Consider the following 26,830-nt stretch of genomic DNA (forward strand, 5'->3'; position numbering starts at 1 on the left):
TACGTCTGAACTAGGCCTTGCAAATGTGGGAGACACTAGTGAAGCTTGGACTATCTGAGGGGTCCCTGGCAGTAGGACCATGATACAAAACTGGTACATTAGCTAGCTTATGGAGCCATTCCCTATGTTGGGTTGCCATGCTCAGCCTTAATGCATGGGAGAGGGGCTTGGACCTGCCCCAACCTATTGTGCCAGACTTTGTTGACTCCTCATGGGAGCTCTTACTCATGAGGAGGAATGGATGAGGGGTGGCCTGGGGGTGAGTCAAGGGGACATGGGAGGAGGGGTGCGAGAGAAAACAGGTTGCAATGTAAAATGAAACGTAAAAAAATAATTAAATTATAAAAACAACTCTAAAATTTCATTCAGTTTTTTGCTATAAATCAACAGGTGTTATGAAATGTTTATATGGAAATGTAAGAACTTTTTGAAAGTTGAACAAATTTGAAAACTTCTATTACTTGTTTTGCGTCTCATAGTCAAACCACAGTAATTAAACAATGCCTTTGCATAAAGATAGTTATATACTAAAAAGGAATAATGTAGAAACAATTTAACAAATATTATACTTTTTTAGAATTTCTACTAACACTTGCACAAATTTTTATAATATAATTGTTTTGTTTTCTTTTTCAAGTGGAATATTTCATTTACTGTGAAAATAATGAAATTCCTTTTAGAATCAGGCACCACATGGTGGCACTGTCAACTCAGAAATAGCTAAACATCTGAGGCTGCTTCAGAGCTAGTACTACTTAAGCTCTTGTGTCCTTTTGTGTCTTCAAATATGTTATCTATACCAGTGGATAAATATACATTATGTTCTTAAAGGAAGAATTGGAATGTTCTTTTTATTATATGTATTTATGTACAAAGACCATGCTGCAGCACCTGTTATAGATACAAAACCACTTTAAGTACTCTTGGATTTTGTTTCTTGTTTGTCCATCTGTCTACAGATAGAAAGCTCCAGAACAAAGTGGGGAATAAACTTTTTCTGAAGGCTAGACTTTACCATCAATGTTCATTCTGAATACACACAACATTGGTTGGGTGTGTAATGTTAGGACAAAGAAACAGTGCTTCATTGTGAGCAGTGGAGCCACTTACACATGGAGACAGTTGAGTTGTCACTACAGACCATTGGCACCAAAAGACAGGCTCAGGAAATCTTGTTGTGATGATCTCTATGCTATCATACTGCCATCATTTACTAAAACAGCACCAAATATTTCCTATCCTGTGTAAATAACACATTTAACTTAGGGGACTTTAAATATTGTGCATACACGCTTGGGAAAAGCTTCACTGTCTACTTTCTTCTTATAGAGTAACTTAGACATCTATTCTGAGTGAACATATACATAATTATCACATTTGATACCTTGGAACGTACAAGATAATGATGCATATGATGTTTTTCTATATGTATATCATAATGCAATAAAATGATAAAGGCAGGTATAGGTGGCATGGTATATATGGTATATATTAATTCTATTGGAGATGGTGTTTTATAAATAATGTGAAATGATTCCTGTTGAGGAATTGAAGCTCAGTTCCCTGGCAGCAAGTCCATAAGCCTCAGCAAGGGAGGGCTCTTCATCTCATGGGCCAACTCATACACTTAGTTACCCACTGGGGTTCCGATATGACATGCATGCCATGTTTGGAAAGTGTCTCATGAAGCCTGAGTTAATCTGAAACTCATTCTGTAACCCATGTTGACTGGAACTGTCAATCTTCCTGCCTCAGTCAAATGGTTTACTGGTATGCACCCCAACCTCAGATCAAAAATAATTGGAACAAATTGATTAAACAAATACATCTGATTTTTTTCAACATGATCAAAAGGTCACTTGTTAAAGGTGTTAAGGGATCATGAGTGGAAAGAGTTAAAGAAGCCTTGACATAAATCAGCTAATCTTTGTGTCAGGACTAGTCACAGGGGCCCTTGTTAAAACAAAACTTCTTGAGTGTTTCGAGGAGGGAAAATTAGAGCAATAAGCCCCGACATCCATAAAGCTGGTCCTTGTCCTGGTTACTGTATCCAGGTAATGTGGAAGGTTCTCCTTAATCTTCAAAAACAAATGAGACCATGACCTGTGTATTTATCCTTTGAATCCAATTACCAAGTTCTTGGTAAACAATCAGAATCTAAATTATACTTTTTTTGTGTTTCTAAAAATATTCTTAGTGCCAAGTAAATATATTTGTATATTTTGGTAGCATATAATAACACCCTTATAAGAATGTGTTTATCATTCTTTTTTTTAACCTTTTTATCTCATCTGTATTTACCTTTAAAAGCAGAATGTGATTGGGCACTGTATTTCCATTCACAATCCTTGCTGAGTTACAAGGCCTAGGGAAGCTCAGTTTTGTTTTCAGTACTTTGAAAACAAGCCTCAGGGGGTATTCCTTAGTTGTTTTAGCTTATGTATTTACTTCTAAGACTAGTACATGCAGAATTAACTACAGGGGATGAAAACTTTTAAGATGAAACTTAGGCCATCTTAATTTTTTCGTTTTAAACATGAAGCTATCTTAAAACATTTCCAAGTGACAAATTATTTGATCTACTAAGGAATCCAGATCAACAGCTAAACACTGCAGACCACAAAGTTAATGGGTTACATTACGTCTTAAAACAAATGTTCTACCAGTCTGTTGAGTCAAACCTAGAGTATCACAGGTAGAAAGAAATTTTATCTTCCCCCTAGTTTTCATGCCACACAGATGTTTTAAATGTTAACAAAAATAAACAAAAATCCTTGAAAATATATTATCAGAAGGAATGAAAGTAAGCTTCAAACATATAGCTCTGGTGAAGCTTAGTCTACATCTTCCATGTGTGATGTGTCATCATCTCCTTCCAGGGGTGGCATTTCTTCAGTTATAGCAGCACTGGTATCATCCACAGTAGGATCATCTTTATCAATCCATAGACAAAGCTTGATCATCCTGTAGATCTTGTTAGCATGTGTCTGGGAATCTTCCAGACTGAAACCAGAAGACAGGAGTGCAGTTTCATACAGCAAGATCACCAGATCCTTCACAGACTTGTCATTCTTGTCAGCATCTACCTTTTGTTGTAGGGTTTCAATAATGGAGTGGTCAGGATTTATCTCCAGGTGCTTCTTTCATGCCATGTAACCCATTGTTGAGTTGTCTCTGAAAGCTTGAGCTTTCACGATTCTCTCCATTTTTGCTGTCCACCGTATGTGCTTGTGACAATATAGCAAGGGACATCACCAATCGGTTGATACAACCACCTTCTCAATTTTTTTCTCCAAAATATCTTTCATAATTTTGCAGAGGTTTTCAATTTTGGTCTTTTAAACTTCCTGTTTCTTTTTCTCCTCTTCATCTTCAAGAAGTTCCAGTCCTTCTTTGGTAACAGACACCAAGGTCTTGCCCTCAAACTCCTTCAGCTGTTGCACACAAACTCATCAATGGGCTCAATCATATAGATTACTTCTAATCCGTGCTTTCAGAGATGTTCCACAAAGGCTGAGTTAACAACGTGGTCCTTGGTCTCACCTGTGATGAAGTAGATGTGCTTTTGATTTTCCTTCATTCTGGTGCAATAGTCCTTGAGAGAAACCATCTAACCTCCAGAAGCAGATGTGTAGTATTGCAACAGCTCTGAAAGCTTCTGATTTTGAGAGTCTTCATGAATTCCAAACTTTATATTTTTTGAGAACTGCTCATAAAACTTTTTGTAGTTGTCTTTGTCTTCTGCCAGTTCAGTAAATAGTTGTAAGCATTTCTTGACCAAATTCTTTTCTTATAACTTTCAAAATTTTGCTTTGCTGCAACATTTCACAGGAAATATTTAGAGGAAGATCTTCAGAATACACCACTCCTCTAATGAAATTTAGGTATGCAGGGATTAACTCCTCACAGTTATTCATGATGAAAACTCTGCACACATACAACTTGATGTTGTTTTTTTTTTTTTGTTCTTTCTGCTTTTAAACAGATCAAAAGGAGCACACCTTAGGACAAAGAGAAAGTCCTGGAATTCCAATTGTCCTTCAACAGAAAATTGCTTTACTGCCAAATGTTCTTCCCAATCGTTGGTTAAGCTCTTGTAGAACTCTCCATATTCTTCATTAGTAATGTCATCAGGATTTCTGGTACAAATAGGCTTTGTTTCGTTGAGTTCTTCTTAAGAGGTCAAAGTACTTTTCCTTTATCTTTTTCTTCTTCTTGTTGTTGCCATCCTTCTTTTCTTCTTCTTCTTCTTCTTCTTCTTCTTCTTCTTCTTCTTCTTCTTCTTCTTCTTCTTCTTCTTCTTCTTCTTCTTTCTTCTTCTTCCTCCTCCTCCTCCTCCTCCTTCTTCTTTCTTCTTCATCATCATCAGAACTGACATTTTCTATTTATTTCTGGCTTGTCGTCGGACTCATTTTATTGCTTTTATTGCTTTTTTTTCTTTTCCTCTTTATCTTCTTTTTCTTCAGCTTCATCATCACTGACTTTCTTATCGTGTTCCTTCTCCATGAAGAGAGTAATGGGATAGCCGATAAACTGAGAATGTTTCTACACAATCTCCTTTATTCTCCTTTCCTCCAAATACTTGGTTTGGTCTTCTTTCAGGTGTAAGATAACCTTTGCTCTACAACCCATTGGTTCACCTGTGTCAGTCTTCACTGTGAAGGAGCCCCTGGCTGAGGACTACCAGGCATACTGTTCATCATCATTATGTTTGGTGGTCACAGTCACTTTCTCGGCAACCAAATACTCAGATTAAAAACCAACCCCAAACTGGTCAATCTTAGAGATATATACACCAGCCTGTAAAGCCTCCATGAAGGCTTTGGTGCCAGACCTTGGCAATAGAACCAAGGTTACTGATCAAGGCGGCCTTGGTCATTCCAATCCCAGTATCCACAATAGTAAGGGTTCGATCTTGTTTGTTGGGAATCAGATTAATGTGCGGCTCCTTCCCAGAGTCTAGCTTACTAGGGTCTCTAGTCTCTGGTATCTGATCTTATCCAGAGCATCTGATGAATTTGAAATGAGCTCCCTCAGAAAGATCTCTTCATTGGAGTAAAAGGTGTTGCTGATCAAAGACGTCAACTGGGCGATTTCTGCCTGAAAGGCAAAGGTCTCGACCTCTTCCTCCTTCATTGGTTGGTCTTGGATCTGGGCTTCCTCAGGCATCTTTGCTGAGTGACCACGCATGAAATGTGGCAAGCTGCACCACGACACTGAAACATGAAAACTGGGATGCGTTACTTTCTTAACTAAATCACTTAACGTTTCATTCAGTAATGTGGTCTAGATTACTTATCTTTTTCTTTTTAAAAAGATTTATCCATTCGCCGGGCCTTGGTGGCTCATGCCTTTAATCCTAGCACTCTGGAAGCAGAGGCAGGCGGATCTCTGTGAGTTCAAGGCTAGCTTGGTCTCCAGAGTAAGTGCCAGGATAGGCTTCAAAGCTACACAGAGAAATCCTGTCTTGAAAAACCAAAAAAAAAAAAAAAAAAAAAAAAAAAAAAAAAAAAAAAAAAAAAGATTTATCCATTCATTATGTATACAGTGTTCTACTTGCATGTATGCCATCAGATCTCATTATAAATGGTTGTGAGCCACCATGTGGTTGCTGGGAATTGAATTCAGAACATCTGAAAGAGCATCCGGTGCTTTTAACCTCTGAGCCATCTCTCCAGCACCCAGATTATTTATGGCTAAAATTGCTAGCCATTAGGTTGGCTTTCCTGATGGGTAATGCCTTTGATTTGAGTTCTCCAAGCTTGGATGTTACTCCTGGATGTTAGCCACACATGGAAAAACACATCCACACTTCTCTGCAGAGTGCAGAGTAAACTACATCCTGTTTTTCTGACCAGAGAGTTGTCTCTTCATGTAGTAGCATAGAACACTCACAGGCCCTACAATCATTTCTTTAATGCTGGTTGAGGGATAGTGGAACTAAAATATACTAAAGATGAGAAGTTTAGCATCCTGTTTTGAACATCACTGGCATAAATGCAAACCTTGCTTCTGTAGCTTCTCATTTGTATTTATTTCTGATCTATTTAGGGAATATTACTTGCAAAACCTATAAATGTAATCATTTCTTATAGTATAAAAGTCATTCTATGGATATAAATCCTAGTATTACAATTTTAATATGTAAATAATGATATCTGGAAGAGGCTAGAGACCCATGTAGGTAGTGTGTGTTCTGAGTACATTGGCTGCACTTCGTCTGGTCCCATAATTACTCTGTGAATATGCGCAAGGTAACCAGGGAGCCAGTATAATACTTAGTACAGAGTTGATGTAAATCACTAAATCATAAAGGAACAGGAAAAGAAAGACTAAAGTTCAGTAAACATAAGTCAATAAGAGAAAAGAGATTGCTTTCACTTTAATAGCAGCCTTAGGGAATGAAGATGAAATAAATGACAGATGTTTACATGTGAATCCTGAATGAGTAAGAATATGCTTGATGATTTTATGCAGAACCAACATCAACTTTATAACTAGTAACCTGTACAACAGTTTCTGCTAGTTAAATAATCCTTTAACATCTATGTCCTCATTATAAACTAACTGGAGTTTTAAATTAAGCCCATAATTTGTTAATTGATATGTATGTAAAATGTATTTAGAGTTGTGTTTTCTGGGCTCATGTAGGGTGAAGCATGTACAACACAAATTGAGCTAACATGCAGCAATGCAGCTAATAATACTTGACTGAAAAACTAAATGCACAGTTCAGTATGAGACAAGAAAAACAACAGAATTGGCTTTTTAAAGCAATACCCTATGGTACATAGCTCATAGTAACCTCTTAATAAACATTTGTTTAATATGGTGGCAGATGGGGATTTGGGTTCACATTTTAAGACTTATACATAAAATCTCCTTTGTATCATGCTGCATACTAATGCCCCCTGCTTTCCCTTAAATCAAGTAAACCCTAAACTCAGTAATTCTGCAAATTAATGTTTTCTATATCTACTACAAGTGTTAAAATATAATTGAATTTTTTCTCAACAGTAGTTCAGAAAATGACTGTAAAATTCAACCATTTTTGGAGCTTAGTCCTCAGCAGAGAAGGTGTTATTCACTATCTTATGATGTAGCTCTAAATAGGTACACAGTATGCACAAATCATGGAAAACAAATATCTGAATGTTTGTAAACTCTTTGATATTAACATCTTGTCATGGACTTACTTAAACCACATGAGCAACTTATTTTACTATGTTTAATTCTCTCCCACCCCTGGAAGCTAACAACTTACATTTAGCTCTCTTACGAGAAAAAGATACAGTTTATTACTTATGGATATTAGAGAAGAAAATTAAACATTATTAAGTGCCTTCTTATTCTTTGAATTTTAGAATTATTTTGTACTAGAGGCCACTTCTTTCTTTTGGGAACTTTCTTCCCGAATACAATTATGAATGGTGGTATGTCTTTATTTAGAATACAGGCAACTGTCAAGATACAAAAATGTGATACTTGGCTTATACAAATGAGGCCTGTCTGAAGGTCAGAGAATTGAACTTGACACTAGCTAACCATAGACGTCTGGAGGTCTGTACAGACAGACAGACAGGAAGTAAGGTAGCTGGGCAGAATCAGGATATAAGCAGGGAGAAACAGGAACTCCCTCTCTTGTTTGCTGAGATGCTAAGGTGTGGTGGTGGCTTGTTCCTTCTTTCTGATCTCTCAGCATTTTACTTTATATCTGACTCTGGACTTTTATTATTTAGACCAAGTAAGAACTCCATTACACAAAAAGTCATACAGAATTCCAGTAAGTCACCTACGAGAGGTTACCCACTTTTAGGGCTCCATCCTTCTTAGTTCTGTGCTCATCCTTGCAGGTGAACCCACTCACTGTTCCTCCATAGTGCTCTTCAGTCATAAAATGACATAATCCCCACGCACATGCTCCACTGTTCCTCCTTTGTTTAAAGCCCTGTTCTCCTCTCAGAAATACCTGCAGCCATGGTTGTTTGATCTTTTCCCTTTCCATCCACTGCCTTCCCTGTCCTATAATTCTTGATCCCTCTCAGCAAATCTGAGAACTCCTAGGAGGCAAATACTGTTAGACATTCTTTGAACAGGTCTCAATTCTCTGGCTTCCATAGCATCTAGAATTTTATATTTAATAATTGCATGATGGAATTATCAAAATAAGTCACCCAAAGCATCTTGAAATGTTTTAAGTAAGTTTATTAATCTGCATATTCAGCTACATGTAACCATATGAGGTCAGTGGGCAGTGGGTTGTAGACACCAGCATGAAAGGTTTTGGGTGTTGGAGGGAATTGCTTTTGCCAGGGAAAACATTATATACTTAACCCGTTAGTTATCTTTGTTCCCAGTCATGTTAATTTTCTTCTCTCACTAGAGAGGTGTGCCAAACCTGCTTGGTAGTCAGGTTTGTAGGACTCTCTTTACACAATGTGGCTAGTTAAGAAAGGACTAGAAACTAGCTGATTTGAGGAGATGTCTGTTTTTAGTCCCTTGCCAATTTTAACCAGTAAGTAGACACAATCCTGAAAATATGATCTCCAGTAATTCAGATCTCTCAGGGATTAAAAAGTCTTGTGCATTCTGCCAGATCATCTACTTGTATCAGCAGAAATACATGATGGTCACATAGAATGGATAGTGCAGGAGGGAAATGGTGATTCCTAACTAACCCTAAAGTAGCTGAAGTTGTAGAGACTGCAATTTGTTCCACTATCATTTTTTTGTACTTTTTTTTAGATAATGAGACAAATCTAATCCCAGAGGAGTTGTATTTGGAGGAAACTTACTCATGAAGCAAGTAGATGCACACAGGACAAATGGATAGTATAGTTTACTACTCACAGCCTATCTACTGCAATGAAGTGTTGGTTTCCCAAATGTTCATTGAGAAGCTTATACATGAATGTCCCTTACAATTGCCCCCAACCAAGGGAACTTCCCTGGTTATAATCCCATACCATGGCATTCTACATCTAAGCCCTGGTCAATGTACAAGTTCAGACTCTTCTGTTAACTCAAGGAATCTCTGTAGCACCCCTTTAGCTAAAGAGTGTTCTTAAGGAATGACTGAGGCCTACCATATAAGAAATGTGCCCTCTGTCGAATTGTGCTTAGTTCTCTGAGTATGTTTTCTAGAGAATTTGTGTCAGACTATTAATTTGCCTTTAATATTATAGTCAACAATATGTTTACTCTTCTTTGTTTCTTTTGGGCAGTCTTTTTATATAGCCTAAGCTGGCTATGAACTGTCAATCTCCTTGTTTCATAAACTAAGTATGCTATAGATATACTATGTAGATATACTATGTAAGTATATTATGTAGAACATGACACACATTAAGAACCTATAATTCTGACACCTCAGTCCCCCAAGCCTTGGAATTATAGATATGTCATACCATGTCTCACTGAAGTTTTTGCCTAGGTTTCATTACCCAATATATGCATGTATTGAATTATCACATAGTGTTGTATAATATTTTTATGGCAATTTTAAAAATTACATGGCATGTTAAAACTGGCTCAGCTTCCAAAAGTAAATTGAGCAATTGATTTTCTAGTAAATGGAAGGTTGTAAGCAATCAGAAAAGTTAATATGGTCCTACTCAGCTTACTTTACCCCTTTTGCCTAAACAAGCTTGCTTTTTTTGATTTATTAAAGAATTGATTCAGTCTATATCTCTACTACTCTGAACATGCCTGATCTTGTCTAAAATTTCAATTCAATTTTCTAATTCCTACTCCATTAAAGAGTGCTCTGTCAGTCTAGATGTCTTTTATCTAATAATAGATTCAATGAATTTTATTGTATTTTATTACCACAATGGGCAGGACACTAGGTAGAACATGGGATCATTAATAAGATACAAGATAACCAAAATTGTTGCAAGATAAATTTATTCCATCAAGTTTTCACATATAACGAATTATGTGGCTAGCTACTTTTTTGATAGAGTTATGGCTAGATTTGTTCTAAGGGACAAATGAATCAATGTTCATCAATTATCCAGAAAAGAAATTACCCAGTAAAACACATTACATCATGTAGGCAGTGTGCATCACTACTGGCCTCAACATTATACTGTAATATTTTTTGCTTACATATAGGATATACTGTCTCCTTATATGCTTTTTTATCTAGTGCACTAAAATTATGTAGTTTATTATGGTTACTACAGCTATGTAACAGTAATGTACTGTACATTTCAAAAACCTGGAAGACAGAGGATTCTTAAGTTGTTTTCCATAAAGAAAAATTGAATTTTCAGATCATAAATATCTTCAAACGGACTTTAAAAGAACAAAAACTCATGTATCTTTGTGAAATAATTATTATGATAATGGCATATCCAAAGGAATCTTGATTAAGTTAGAATTTATTAAGTATAAAAGAAAAAAATATCTGTAAAACTAGAGTATGTTATGATTAGAATTATTGTCTTCTACCAGTTTCCCCAGATCCAATCACCCAGTCTCCTCCCCAGCTCAGGGAACAGACACCAGAGGCAGTTTTTCCTGCCCCCATGCTCCCATCTCTAGTGGATCCCAGAGATCTTCTTCCTTCCAACCACTCTACCCCAACTCATTGCTTTTAATCGGCCTTCTTAAGGCACCAAATAGGCTGAAGGTGGACCCACACTCTCTCACTGCTCGAGAGATCCAATTCTCCAGTCTCATCTCCAGCTCTGTAGCAGAAAACTGCTGTGTTCTACCTTTCCTCTCCAACTGCATTCCCAATGAATCATAAAGACCCACTCCCCATACTCAACCTCCTGCGGATCCCACAGATCTTCCCCTTATAAGCCTCTTCCCCTAACTTGTTGCTTGTCCCAGCAAATTACCCACTGATGACCTAAGGGACACTCCTCCCAGGGCAGCAGGTAGGCTGAAAGCTGACCCATACCTCTCCTACTGCTCCTGAGATCCACCCCCCCACCGCCCCCACCCCCACCCCAGTCTCATTCCCTGCTCTGTAACAGGAAACCTGCTGAGTCTGCCTTTTCCAAAGACTTCTCCTTCAACATTCCTTCCCCCAGCTCATCCCAGTAGCTCAGCCTTCAATACTAGCAGGCATTCTCTGTGAACGCACCAGCTGAACAGGCAATGAAAACAGGCAACACACAGCAATCACACTCTCAAAAATCAAGAGAGAAAACAGAAACTAAAGAACAAAACACCCACCCAGTAAAGACAAACCAAGAAAAGGAACCTAGACCTATTATCACCAAAACCCAGATGCCTAGATGCCAGCATAAAAACACAATAACAGCTAGGGCAATTTGTATTCATTGGAGCCCAGCTATCCTACCAAAGTAGGCCCTGAATAATCCAACATAGCTGAAGCAGAAGAAAAAGATCTTAAAACTAACTATGTGAAGATGATGGAGATCCTTGAAAGAGAAAGTGAGTAAACCCCTTAAAGGAATCCAGAAAAATACAAACAGAAATTTGGGGGAAATGAATAAATCCCTTAAAGAAACTCAACAAAACACAAGCAGTTGACCTGAACATCGGGGAACTCTTGCTCTCCAGACTGATAGATGGAATACCAGCATGGGACTGATCCAGACCCCAGGAACCGTGGGTTTCTGTGAGGAAATCCTGGAACCGGACCTCCTGTAGAAGTTCAGTACTTATCCCTAGCATAGGTGTGGACTTTGGGAGCCCATTCCACATAGAGGAATGCTCCCTGAGCCAAGACACACGGGGGTGGGCCTAGGCCCTATCCCAAAGGATACAATAGACTCTGATGACACCCTATGGAAGGCCTCACCCTACCTGGGGAGCAGAAAGGATATGTGATAAATAGGGTTTTAGTTGGGGGTGAGGTAGTAGGGGAGGATGCAAGGGAGAAGGCAACTGGGATTGTCATGTAAAACAATCCTGTTTCTAATTCAAATAAAAAAAGTTGAAAAAAAACTATGAGTAAAAACTAAATACGTCTCAAACAAATTTCATATTAATAAAATTAATATATATTATCAATAAAGTATTTTTAGAAACAAAAAAGAAAATAAATAAAACTGTCCAAGATTTAAAAATGGAAAATAGAATCAATAAAAAAAAACACAAACTGAGGGAGTCCTGCAAATTAAAAATTTAGGAACTCAAACAGGAACTTCAGATGCAAGCTTCACTAAAAGAATACAAGAGATGGAAGAGAATTTCAGGCATTGAAGATACAATAGAAGAAATAGGTATATTTGTCAAAGAAAACATAAAATGTGAAAAAACTCCTGACATAAACATCCAGGGAATCTGGGATACCATGAAAATAACAAACCTAAGAATAATAGGTATAGAGGAAAAAGAAGAACCCCAATTCAAAGGCTCAGAAAATATTTTCAACAAAATTATATAAGAAAATTTTCCTAACCTGAAAAAGGAGATGCCTGTAAAGGTACAAGACAACACAGAACACCAAATAGATTGGATCAGAAAAGAAGTTCCTCACCACATAATAATCAAAATAATTAACAGAATAAAGAACACTAAAAGCTGCTAGGAGAAAAGACCAAGCAACATATAAAGGCAGACATATTAGAATTACACCAGACTTCTCAATGGAGACTCTAAAGGTCAGAGGATTTGGACAGATGTGCTGCAGACTCTAAGAGACCACAGATGTCAGCCCAGACTATTATACCCAGCAAAACTTTCAATCACCATAGATGATAGAGTCAATTGTAGAAATAACCTATCTATAAATCCAACTTTACAGAAAGTGCTAGAAAGGGAATACCAACTTAAGAAGGTTAATTACAACCATGAAAACACAGGGAATAAACAATCTCACACCAGCAAAATGAAAAGAAAGGAATTACACACACACCACCACCACCACCACCACACCACCACCACCACCACCACCATGACCAAAATCAGTAACAAATAACAGGAATCAACAATCATTGATCACTTATATTTCCCATTATCAATGGTCTCAATTACCCAATAAAAAGACTCAGATTAACAGAATGGATACAAAAACAGAATCTATCTTTCTGCTGTATCCAAGAAACACACCTCAGCATCCAGATAGACATTAAATCTAGGTAAAAGGTTGGAAAAGACATTCCAAGCAAATGGATTTCAGAAGCAAACTGGTGTAGCCATTTTGATATCTAACAAAATAGACTTCAAACCAAAACTGATCAAAAGTGAGTGACACTGCATATTAATCAAAGGAAAATTTATCAATAGGATATTTTGATTCTTAACATCTATGTCTCCAAAACAATGGCACCAGAATACGCAAAAAGAAATCTGACTACAGCTTAAATCACCTATTGACTCTCATGCACTGGTACTGGGAGTCTTCAAAATCTCTCACCACTAGACAGGTCATCCAGACAAAAATTAAACAGAGAAATACTGGAGTTAACAGATGTTTTAAAGCAAGTGACCTAAGTGATATTTACAGAATATTTCACCCAAACAGAAAAGAGTGTGCTTTTTTTTAGCAACTCACAGAATCTTCTCCAATATTGACTGTATACTTGGACAGAAAGCAAGTCTCATTACATAGAAAAATTTGAAATAATTTCCTGTATCCTATTAGAATAAATCTGGATATCATCAACAATAGAAACAACAGAAAGCCTCCAAACAGATGAAAACTCAACAACTCTCCACTGGTTGAGAATTAAGGATGGAAATAAAGACATCAAGGAGTTCCTAGAATTCAGTGAAAATGAACACACTGCCTACCTATACTAATGTGGCAAAATAAAAATGATTCTGAGAGGCAAGTTCTTAGCATTAAGTGCCTACATAGAAAATGTAGAGATCTTATACTAGTAATGTAACAACATACCTGAAAGTTCTAGAGCAGAAAATAAGCATACCCAAGAAGGCAGGAAATAATAAAACTGAAGGCTGAAATCAATAAAATAGAAACTAAGAGAACATAATGAAGAATCAATGACACAAATTTCTAGATTTATTTAATAAGCATTCATATTTATGTTCCAAAATGCATATGCTACTGTGTTTATAGAAGCATGCCATACACTTCCATTTCCTCCTGAACTTAGCTATCTTACCGAGACTGAGCTCCCACCAGAACTGTCACCTGGAAGTGAACTCTTTCCAGGACCTTGTTCTGTATTTCATGAATAACTTACACTGATTAGCAAAGTTCATTTATTAATAAAAGATTATTATTTATAATCTTTCATACTCTGATCTAGATGTTTTGAAATCTAGATGTTTTAAAGTCTCCCAGATGACACTTTAAATTTTCTAAGTCTGAGAAACACTGTTGCTATGATTATTCATTTCTCCATTGCTAAAAGAAGTTCTAGATAGTCTATCATGCTATTCTTCACTGCTCTGTATTGAGCATTGAATATCCCCAATTTGCTGAAATTTAGTGGATAGAACTGAGATCACTGGAGATGAAATAACATGTTTCCCAGCATATTATGATCCACACAATTACTTCTGACCAGCTCTTTTCATGAAACAAACACACACATGTATCTTTCAGAGAAGAAATCCTAAATTATAAAAGAAGAGATAGGAAATGGGTAGAGAATACTCACAGTGTTACTCTGTGGACCCAAGGGGCAAGATACTCTCTGTGGCTATCTCAATGGCAATTTACTCTCCTAATTTTGTGTGGATCAATGGTTCATAGCAGTTAACATATGCAGAAGAAAATGTTTTCCCTTGCCCTCCTGTCAATTATATTTCCATTAAAAATACTAGCTATTCATAGTCAACATAGAACAAAGTAGATTCCAAAAATAAATTTGTATTTTAGTTGAAGACTTCTACTGTACAGTATTTTAAAAGTGACCCACATACAGATTCCCAGTAATCGCGTCTAAAGACATAAGAACAGGGTTGAGGGATATGGCCTAGTAGGTAAAGTATTTGCTATTCACACCCGGGAACCTGAGTTAAATGCCTATGACTAACAGAAAACAGAAACAAAACCAAACAGCAGGAAAGGTGTGCGCTTGTAATCCCGGTGCTAGGATGGTAGATACAGGAGTATCCCTGGGCTGGTTGGTCAACCAGCTTAGCCACAAAAGGACTGTCTCATACAACATGGATGACAGCGTCTGAGGAATGACAACTGAGGTTGACCATCAGCCACCACATGCATGTGCATACCCACCTCCTTCCCAGAGTGTACCTGTACACACACACACACACACACACACACACACACACACACACACACACACACGCACACACAGAGAGAGAGAGACAGAGAGAGAGAGAGAGACAGAGAGACAGAGAGACAGAGAGACAGAGAGACAGAGACAGAGAGACACAGAGTTTCAAATCTAACCCAGTGGGCTGAGAAACTTGTTGCTAATATGGAGCTATGCTATACTTATTTCACTTATTACAAAGCTTGAATCGGGATGGCAGAGCTTTGTTGTCTTTCTGGATTCCTAGAGATTATGGCCAGTCATTGCCTTTAATCTTGATGCATTTCATCTCCTGTTTTGCTTTTAATGTAACAAAAAGCTGTTAAGAACTTAAAAAATAACTTTACTACAACTCTTTTTTCTGATAATAACTTGAGTGGAAACCAAGGTCACCAAGTGACACAGTTTTTTGTTTGTTTGTTTGTTTTAAGACTCCAAGACAAGAATGCAAACTCTTCAGGAATTTGAAATAATATAACTTATTAAGTCCGTAAGCAGACCACTTTACACAGTGTGTTTCAAGTTATTTTGGCAAGTTATGCAGAGGAAGCTCTCTAAACATGACTGTGCATTTTGGATTTGACACTATATTCATACAGAGGACAATAACAAGGCCCTTTGGAGAGGTGCTGGGATTACAATTTCACATCTCTTTAAATGACAGAATCACCTTGAACAACTTGCATCAAAGCTCTGTCTTTTAGTGTTAATAATTGATGGCATTTTAAATTTAATTTTACTTCATTCTCTGGTGGAAGTGGATCCCCTTTCTTCCTCATTTTAAATCATGTAAAGGAACCATTTATGTGTATATGACTTGTGAAGGGAGGTGGAATAAGATATTATGAATGAAATAATGTAATATGTAGATCTCAGAAGTGAAAGCTATGGAATTTTAAAGAGGGATATGAATTCTAAGCTACTGTCCCTAGAGACAGAAGTAACATTGCAGCCTCTATAGTTGTATTATCATAAGAAACAAGGGTGCATTCTCTTTGTGAGATACCTTGTCATAGAAGATAAAATTTCACAAACCTTTGTGAATGGTATTAATATTTTTAAATGTTTACTCTAATTATGGATAAAAGTGTCGCCTGTCATATTACTTAATAGAGTTTAATAAGATCTGGACAGTTTTGTGTGCTTGACAAAGAATAACACAGTTAAGCAAGATCCTAATATATATTTTGCTGCTCTGTGGTCATTTTCATTCCCACATTATATTAGTTTTATCTAGGTTAACAACAGAGCAAGGTTCTTTATTTGTCCACTGAGGCACTTTATAGAAAATAATTATATAGCCAGTTGTGAAGAGATTGCTTTTCACAGTTTAATAAACTAACTTGAGGAACACTCAAGTCTTGACAAAATTGTTCAAGTCAGGAAACCTCACCTTTGATATTTGTATAGAAGGAAGACTAAAAGGATGTTTCCCAAAATCGTAAACAAGAAGGGGCAGGGTTTGAAGAGCAGGGGATTGTCTTTGGACTCTAGAATGTGAATTCTGATACAGTGTCTTTGGAGGTGTGAAGAGAAGGGTAAAATCACTGTTCTTACCAAGAAAAGTAACCTCCAAAGCTCTCTTGGCATTTTGCAAGCTGCTTTATTGGTAATATGGTAATATGTGTCTTTTTTATTATTTTGGTTTATATGAAATATATAATAAATTGTTAAAGACATGATTACTTGCTTTGTGGGTGTTTGATAGGTTTTGGGATTATTTACCAAGTATACAAAAAAGTGTTTTCTGTGTTCTTATCACAGAAGAGTTTGAAGTTCATGAGATGTTAACAGAATGAGTAAGTGCAGCCTAAGAGTAGAGGAGCAAATAAATTTGGTTGACTATGCAGTGAGTGTTTCAGATAGTGAAGAAACAATTGTTAGACATTCAGGTTATTTCTGGAGGGTTTTAGATGTCACGTTGGCACCATCTATAGTTGTTTAGGTGAAGTACACCCACAGCTGTTAGAGTCTGTGACCGTCTTTTATATAAGATCAACGCAGTGAATTCCAACTGGCCAGAGGCACTAAATAGCTAATACAAGTCATAGCTCACACATGCCCTGCTGGACTTTAAACAAGGGAGGCAGAGATCATGCTTTTACTTGGGATGTTACATTTTAGACACACAATGTCCATGTTTATGTCTATTCTATAGAATTGCTACAAGTTCTAAAATCCCTCCTGTTCTGCTTTTCTTCTACGTTTTCACTATGTAGCACTGGGTTGCCTCAGAATTGCAACCCTTCTCCCAGAATCTGGGGATGTAGACATTCCTACTTTATTTCAGATTTAATCACAAGAAGCAAAACTTTCATTGAGGAAATCTTAGAGTTTTGAATGAAGAATTGTTTTCTCCCAAATTCTCAGTGTTCACGTAAAAAGAAAACCTTATGAGCAAACACCTGCCTTTGTGGGCATCATCAAGTGGAAAATATGAAAATGATTTGAGAGGGACATTAAGGGATGGGACACAGACTTATGTCCGCATCTGTTTGGCAGAATCGGATTTCTTAGCAATTTACTTTTCCAGGTTCCATGATTATCTTGGAATGTCGGACAATGTGCACATTTACCAAATGTTCTGATGGAAGAGGAGTATGAGTAGAGGGAGGAGGACGTGAAACAGGATGAAGAGGAGGTGGAGGAGAAAGAAGGGAGCACATGAAATGTAGAGATGTTCAAAGAAAGGGAAATAATAACAGAGCTCATGTTTCTGTTGGAAAGGAGAACAACTTAGTCGCACTTGGAGGCTTTTTCCCCCTTTGTACTCTGCTTATTGAGCAGCAATTCCTTGTAAGGCAGTAATCACATGTACCATAAACTGAATTTAAGGAAGTAAGTGGAGAACTCAACAACAGTTGCTGACCTCATTCTCACCCTCTGATTCATCAGCCATTTCTTTTGTTGCTTTACCTGGTTTGAATAGTTCCTTTGGAACAAAACGCTTTAACACACTAATTCTATAAGCAGTGATTTATTTCCCTGGTACTGTTTTAGTTTTTTTTCTAGCTAGTAATCTCTCAAAGTTTTTGGCTTTTATTTTCCCCACAGCACCATTTCAGCTCTAAACAAGTCTATAAATGTCTCCATGAAATGTGGTGTATTACTCCATTTTTAGTAAGCAGTCTATATTATGTATACATGTATTCCAGATCTATCTATTCACTTTAATGTATCCACAATCCTAAGATATGCACATAATTTATTGGGATCTGCTCATATTTCCTTATAGATATTTACATTTCTAACAGGAGTTATTTGAAAGTGTATCTGAGTGATTTTGCATTTATAATAGTACTTTCTAAAACACAGGAAGCACATGACTATGTTTTGTGTGCTTGTTTATATGCAGCATATATCTAGAAACTTGTTTTAAACTATTAATTTATAAAGGGAACTCAAAGGAAGCCAACTTAAAATCTTAAAATGATAAATGTTAGAAAATTCATAGACTCAGTCATGGAACATTTCTACTCTGTTAAGAAGAAATCACCACAGATTTTGAAGTTTGGTTTTCTATCTGAATCAGACTTTAACATTCTAATGTTCTTATTAACTCATTTCTTAGTTGGAATTCTTTACATAACTTTCTGCTTCCTCTGAATACTTATGGAAGGGAAGCTTCACCCTGTCCACTAAAATTTGGCATTCTGGTTCCTAAAAAGTACAAACCCATTGGAGTAGCTTCCTGTGGCTGTAGAATTGAAGATAGTAAGTGAGTTTGACTGGTCTTTATAGATGCTGTCCTCAGGAAAACACTTCAATATTACATGCCTCTTTTCCTCAGCTTGCTGTCTGTCATCAGAGATCTTATGTAAGTGGAGCTCTTAACTGGTCTAAGTAATAAAACCTGGAGTCAGATATAGAGGAAAATGCTGAGAGATCAGAAAGAAGAAGGTGCAAGCCGCCACTACACCTTACCTCCTTAGCATCTCTGCAGGTAAGAGAGTGAGTTCCTTTTCTCCCTGCTTATATCCTGTTTCTGCCTGGCTATCTCACTTCTTGTCTGTCTGTACAGGTCTCTATGATTAGCTAGTGGCAAACTCCATTCTCTGACCATCAGACAGGCTTTATTTGCACAAACAAGATATCACCATACTCTTAATCTGCACTCTCCCCTTCTACAGACTTGTTTATTGATGGCTATCATATTTTGCTGGATGACATGGTATCTTCTGCATGTGGTGCCCTGGCTGCTCTTCCAAAGACCCAAGGTTTGATTCCTAGAACCCACACAATGGCTCAAAATCATATACAATTGCAGTTACAGGGGATATGATGCCTTTTTCTGGCATCCATATGTATTAGGGATGAAGTGACACAGACACATAAGCAGGGAAAACACTCACACTGGTAAAATTATTTTTAAAAATTGAATCTTCACTCTTTATTATTTATTTTTGTTAATTCATTCAGGCTCTATTCATGTGTGCCTCTGTGCTAACATTACTATAATTTTCCTGTATATGGCCAGTGTTTTTTTTTTAATAAGTATTTGTCTTTTTCCCACAAAGTTCCCTCATTCCTAATGGAGAAACCCCATTTAGAGCTGAGTGTTCCAAGGTCTCTCACTCTCTTTACATTGTCTGGTTGTGTTGTCTGGTTGTGGTTCTCTTTATTTGTTCCCATCTGCCATGGGAGGAAGCTTCTCTAATTATTGCTGATTGAGGCTCTGTTCTATAAGTATAGCAGAATGACAACAATAGTCATGTTGTTACTACATGCATTGAACACAATGGCAGTATTTCATTTTCCCCTTGGTCCCTGGCCTGTCCAGTCTCAGGTTCTTGGCCACCCAAATTGCATTGGGTATGGGTTCTATTTCATTGAATAGCTTTACTCAAATCATATATTGGTTGATTATGGAGTACACGTTTTTTAAAGAACATCTTTATAATTCTATGGATTTTCTCAGTATCTGTTGTTATGTCCTGTGTTTCATATCTATCTAACATTCTCTCCCTGCCTTGTAGTTAATTTGGATAAGGGTTTATCAATGATTATTTTCTTGAAGAGTAAACTCTTTGGTTGTTTTGTTGTTGCTTGTTTGTTGATGTTTGTTTATTTCTAATTTATTGATTTCAGCCTCAAGTTTTACTATTTATTTGCCATCTACTCCTTTTGGGCATGATTTCTTTTTACTTTGGAGCTTTCAGGTATGCTGTTAAATTATTAATATGATTAATATGACATTTCTCCACTTTTCGTTCTTCTATCCCAATTACAGTTTCGTTTCCCTCCCCTCCTCTCAGTCTCTCCTCCCATCTCACTTCTTCCCCATATCCAACTAACTACTTCTTCTTCCTCTCAGAAAATAGCATGCCTCCCAGGAACAGCACCAAATGTGACATAACAAGCAACCATAAGACCTAGCACATACCATCGCATCAAGGCTGGACAAGGCAACCCAGTAGGAGAAGGTCATGCAAGTAGGCAAAAGAGTAGAGACAAATCCCACTTCCAATATTATGAATCCCACAAGAACACCAAGCTACTCAACCATGACATATATGCAGAGGACCTAGGTTAGACCCCTATAAGCTCCCTGATCTCTGCAAGCCCTCATGAGTCCTGGTTAGTTGGTTCTGTGATCCAGGTTTTGATGATGTTCCTTAACCCTCTTGTTCCTCTGATCCTTCCTTCCATCCTCCTTATGACTTCTCAAGTTCTGCCTAATTTTTGGCAGTGGGACTCTACATCTGCTCCCATCAGTTTCTGGATAAAATCCCTCTGGTCTCTGATGACAATTCTGCTAGGCTTTGGTTCCAGAACACTATGTAGGCACGACACACTGTAGGTAGAGGTTTTGTGGTTGGGTTGTTCTCCCATTTCCTCCACTTGAGGCCTTGTCTGGTTATAGAAGATGGCCAGTTCAAATTCCATGTCCCCCATTATTAGGAGTCTTTGCTAGTGTTGCTCTCATAGACTCCATGGAGTTTCATTTGCAGTAGAGTTTCATTCTGCCATGAAATGCTCCCCCAATCCAATCATTTCTCCCAATATTTTCTGCTCCATCACTTGATGCCTCCTGTACCCACCTGCAATCCACCTACGGAATTTATTCAATTTCCCTTTTATAGGGCGATCCTTGCACACATCCCCCAAATCCTCCATGTTACTTAGTATCTCTAGGTCCATGGTTTGGGTTTCCTCAGGCAGAATGATTTTTTCTAGTTCCATCCATTTTCCTGAAATTTAACGATGTCATTATTTTTCACCTGCTGAGTAGTACTCTGTTGTGTTAATGTGCCACATATTTTAATACATTCTGTTGAGGAACATTTAGGTCCAGTTTCTGACTATTAGGAATAAAGATGCTATGAACATAGTTGAGCAAATGTTTTTCTGATAGGATTGAGTGTCCTATGGTTAGTTATATGCCCAGGAGTGATAGAGCTTGTTCTTGAGGTAAATTGGTTCCCAATTTTCTGAGAAACTGCCATACTGATTTCCATAGTGACTCTACAAGTTTGCATTCCCACCAGCAATGGAGAGGTGTTCCCCTTGCTCCACATCCTCACCAGCATGAGCTGTCACTTTTGATTTCATTTATTTTAGACATTCTGACAGGTATAAGACGGAATCTCAAAATGGTTTTGATTTTTTTCCCTGGTGGATAAGGATATTGAACATTTCTTTAGGTGCTTCTCAGACATTTGAGATTACTTTCTGAGAATTCTTTGTTAAGAGTTATACTCCATTTTTAATTGGATTATTTAGTTTGTCTAGTTTATTGAGTTCCATATATATTTTAGATATCATTCCTCTGTCAGATGTGAAGTTGGTGAAAATCTTTTCCCATTCTGTAGGCTGCTGTTTTGTGCTATTGATGCTGTCTTTTGCTTTACAGAAATTTATCAGTTGCATGAGGTCCCATTTATTAATTGTTGTTCTTAATGCTTGCACTATTGGTGCTCTGTTTAGGAAATTGTCTCCTGTGCCAATTGATTCAAGCCTATTTCCCACTTTCTTTTTCTCAGGCTTAGTATATCTGCTTTTATGTTGAGGTCTTGGATCCACTAGAAGTTGAGTTTTGTGCAGGGTGATAGATATGGATCTATTTGCATTCTTCTATGTACTTACTTACATCCAGGTAGTTGGTGTCATCCTTGTAGATCTCTGGACATTTCCCTAGTTACAGATTTCTCTTTAAACCTATAATGATTCCCTCTATTATGGTATCTCTTTTCTTGCTCTCCTCTAATTCTTCCCCCAACTCAACCTCTCTGCTCCCTCATGTCCTCCTCTTCCCTCCTCTTTCTCCTAAATCCATCTCCCGCCCCCCATGCTCCCAATTTGCTCAGGAGATCTTGTCCTTTTCCCCTTCTCTGGGGAACTATGTATGTCTCTTTTAGTGTCCTCCTTGTTTCCTAGCTTTTCTGGCTGTGTGGATTGTAGACTGGCCATCCTTTGCTCTATGTCTAAAATCCATATATGAGTGAGTAAATATCATGTTTCCTTTTTTGTGACTGGGTTACCTTGCTCAGGATGTCTTCTTCTAGTTTCATCCATTTGCCTGTGAATTTCAAGATTCCATTGTTCCCCCCCCCGCCCCTGCTGAGTAGTACTCCATTGTGTAAAATATCACATTTTCTCTATTTTTCAGTTGAGGGGCATCTAGGTTCCTTTCAGGTTCTGGCTATTACTAATAATGCTGCTATGAACATAGTTGAACCGATGTCTTTGTATGAATGTGCATCTTTTGGGTATATGCCTACTAATAACAGAAATTGCTGAATCTTGTGGTAGACTGATTCCCACTTTTATGAGGTAAGTCCATATTGATTTCCAAAGTAGCTGTATGAGTTTTCACTCACACAAGCAGTGGAGGAGTGTTGCCCTTTCTCCACATCTTCTCTAGCATAAAATATAATTGGTGGTTTTGATTTTAGCCATTCTGACAGGAGTAAGATGGTATCTCAGAGTTGTTTTGACTTGCATTTCCCTGATGGGTAAGGGTGTTGAGCACTTTCTTAAGTGTCTATCAGCCATTTTTGACTCCTCTATTCAGTATTCTGTATTTATTTCTGTACCCCACTTTTTAATTGGATTATTTGGTGTTTGGGTGATTAGCTTCTTGAGTTCTTTTATATTTTGGAAATCTATCCTCTGTCAGATATGGGGTTGGTGACTATCTTTTTCCATTCTGTGGACTGATGTTTTGTCTTGTTGACAGTGTCCTTTGCCCTACAGAATTTTCTCAGTTTTAAGAAGTCCCGTTTATTAATTGTCGATCTCAGGGTCTGTGCTACTGGTATTATGTCCAGAAATTTCAGGCTCCTGTACCAATGTGTTCATTGATACTTCCCATTTTCTCTTCTAAGAGGTTCAATGTGGCTGGATATATGTTGAGGTCTTTGATACATTTGGACTTAAGTTTTGTGCATGGTGATAGATATGGATCTATCTGTAGTCTTCTACATGCCAGCAACCAGTTATGCCAGCAACATTTGTTGAAGATGCTTTCTTTTTTCCTTTGTATAAATTTAGCTTCTTTGTCAAAAAATCAGGTGTTTGTAGGTGGGTGGGTTAAGATCAGTGTTTTAAATTTGATTCCATTGGTCTACCTGTCTATTTTTGTGCAAATATCAAGCTGTTTTCTGGTCTATAGTTCTATAATCAAGCTTGAAGTCAGGGATGGTGATGCCTATGGAAGTTCCTTTATTGTACAGGGTTGTTTTGGCTATCCTTGGCCTTTTGTTTTTACGTATAAAGTTGATTATTATTCTTTTAAGGTTTGTGAAGAATTGTGCCAATATATTGATGGGGATTGCATTCATCTATAGATTGCTTTTTGGCAAGATTGCCATTTTTACTATGTTGATTTTACCTATCCAAGAGCATGGGAAGTCTTTCCATTTTTCTGGTATCTTCTTTAAAGAATCAAAGTTCTTGCAATATAGGTCTTCATTTGTTTGGTTATCATTACCCCAAGAAACTTTATGTTGTTTGTGGATATTGTAAAGGGTGATGTTTCTCTGATTTCTTTCTCAGCCCATTTCTTGTCTGTATATAGTAGGGCTACTGATTTTTTGAGCTAATCTTGGATCCTGTCACTTTGCTGAAGGTGTTTATCAGCTGTAGGAGTTCCCTGGTAGAGTTTTTCAGGTCACTTATGTAGACTATCATATCATCTGCAATTATGGAAAGTTTGACTTCTTCCTTTCCAATTTGTATCTTTGTTGTCTTATTGCTCTAGCTTGAACTTCAAGTACAATATTGAAGAGGTATGGAGAGAGTGGACTTGTCATGTTCCTGATTTTAGAGAAATCAAGTTGAGTTTCTCTCCATTTAGTTTGATGTTGGCTGTTGGTCTACTGTATATTGCTTTTATTATGTTCATATATGTTCATGTTATCCCTGATCTCTCCAGGACCTTTATCATGAAGAGGTGTTGGATTTTGTCAAAGGCTTTTTCAGCATCTAGTGAGTTGATTATGTGGTTTTTCTTTTGCAGTTTGTTTATATGGTGGATTACATTGATAGACTTTTGTATGTGGAACTATTCCTGAATCCCTGGGATGAAGCCTTTATTGATCAGGGTGGATGATTTTTCTGATGTGTTCTTGGATTTGATTTGCCAGAATTTTTTGTGTATTTTGCATCAATGTTCATGAGGGATATTGGTCTGTTCTCTTTCTTAGTTGTGTCTTGGCTACCAAGGTAATTGTAGCCTCATAAAAAGAGTTTGGCAATGACCCTTCTGCTTCTATTGTGTGGAACAGTTTGAGGAGTACTGGTATTAGCAGTTCTTTTGATTTCTGGTAGAATTCTGCATCGAAACCATCTGGCCCTGGGCTCTTTTTTTTTTTTTTTTGGTTGGGAGAATTTTGGTGACTGCTTCTATTTCATTAGGGTTATAGGTTTGTCTAAATTGCTTATCTTTTCTTGCTTTAATTTTGGGAAGTGACATCTCTCCAAAAAATAGTCCATTTCCTTTATATTTTCAAATTTTGTGGAGTACTGGTCTTCAAAGTATGACCCGATGATTCTCTTGATTTCCACAATGTCAGTTGTCATTTACCTCTTTTCATTTTTGATTTTCTTAATTTGCATGTTCTCTCTCTGAATTTTGGTTAGTTTGGATATAAGTTTGTCTGTCTTGTTGATTTTCTTGAAGAACACATTCTTTGTTACTTTGAATCTTTGTATTGTTGACTTCATTGATTTCAGCCCTCAATTGATCATTTCCTTGTGTCTCCTCCTTGGGGGTGAGTTTGCTTTTTTTTTTTTTCTAGAACTTCCAGTTGTGCTGTTAATTCTCTAGTGTGGCTATTCTCCAGTTTCTTCATGTGGGCACTTAGTGTTATGAACTTTCCTCTTATTACTGCTTTCAGAGTGTCCCATAAGTTTGGGTGTCTTGTGTCTTCATTTCCTTTGAATTCCAGGAAGACTTAAATTTCTATAGGAATGGTGCAATTGTGCATTTTTTAATTTCCATGAGTTTGTAGGTTTTCTGCAATTTGTGTTGTTGTTGAATTCTAACTTTAAAGTATGGTGGTCTGATAAGATACAGGGGGTTATTCCAATTTTTTTGTACCTGTTGAGGTTTGCTACGTTGCCAAGTATATGTTTGGGTTTGAGACTTCATCCTGATGAATTTTTCCTGTGATGAATATGAAATGACTTTCTTCATCTGTTTTGATTGATTTTAGTTTGAAGTCTAATTTGTTAGATATTAGCATAGCTACACCAGTTTCTTTCATGCATCCATTTGATTGGAAAAGTCTTATCCCAATCCTTTACTCTGAGGTAACATCTATCTTTGAAGTTGTGGTGTGTTTCCTGTATTCAGCAGAAAGATGGATTCTGTCTTTGTATCCATTTTGTTATCCTGTGTCTTTTTATAGGTGATTTAAGACCATTAATATTGAGGGAAATTACGGACCATTGGGTGTTAATTCTTGTTTGTTTTGGATTTGTTGTTGTTGTTGGTATTGTGTGTGCGGATTTACCCTGCTTTTTCTTTAGGCTTATGGTAGAGTGGAATTGTCTATTGCCTATGTTTTTTGAATGTAGTTAACTTCTTTAGGTTGGAGTTTTCCTTCCAGTTATTTCTGCATTGGTGGATTAGTGGATATGTATTGTTTAATGCTGGTTTTGTTGAGGAATATCTTGTTTTCTCCATCTATAGTGATTGAAAACTTTGTTGGGTATAGTAGTCCAGGCTGGCATCCATGCTCTTTTAGTGTTTGTAGAATATCTATCCAGGACCTTCTGGCTTTCAGAGTTTCCATGGAGAAGTCAGGTGTAATTGTGATAGGATAGTCTTCATATGTTACTTGCCCTTTTCTCTTTATTCTGTATGTTTGGTGCTTTGATTATTTTGTAGTGAGGGGACTTTTTCATGGTCCACTCTATTTGGTGTTCTGTAAGCTTCTTGTACTTCTTTAGGTTGGGAAAGTTTTCTTCTATGATTTTGTTGAATATGTTTGATGCACCTTTGAGTTTTATTTCTTCACCTTCTATACCTATTAGTCTTAGTTTTGGTCTTTTCATGGTGTCCCGTATTTCCTGGATATTTTGTGCTGGGATTTATTGGACTTAATTCTTTGGTCGATGAATTTATTTCTCCTAGTGTATCTTCAATGCCTCAGATTCTCTCTTCCATCTCTTGTATTCTATTGGTTATACTTGCATCTGTAGTTCCT

At 37.2% G+C, this 26,830-nt stretch overlaps 1 pseudogene; it reads right to left on the reverse strand.

Moving 5' to 3' along the window:
- Window positions 1-2,720: 2,720 nt before the first annotated feature.
- On the reverse strand, window positions 2,721-5,169 carry LOC100762732 (annotated as a pseudogene).
- Between the last annotated feature and the right edge of the window lie 21,661 nt (window positions 5,170-26,830).

This window comes from Cricetulus griseus, chromosome 2, assembly GCF_003668045.3.
Source record: "Cricetulus griseus strain 17A/GY chromosome 2, alternate assembly CriGri-PICRH-1.0, whole genome shotgun sequence".
Taxonomy (NCBI): Eukaryota; Metazoa; Chordata; class Mammalia; order Rodentia; family Cricetidae; genus Cricetulus; species Cricetulus griseus.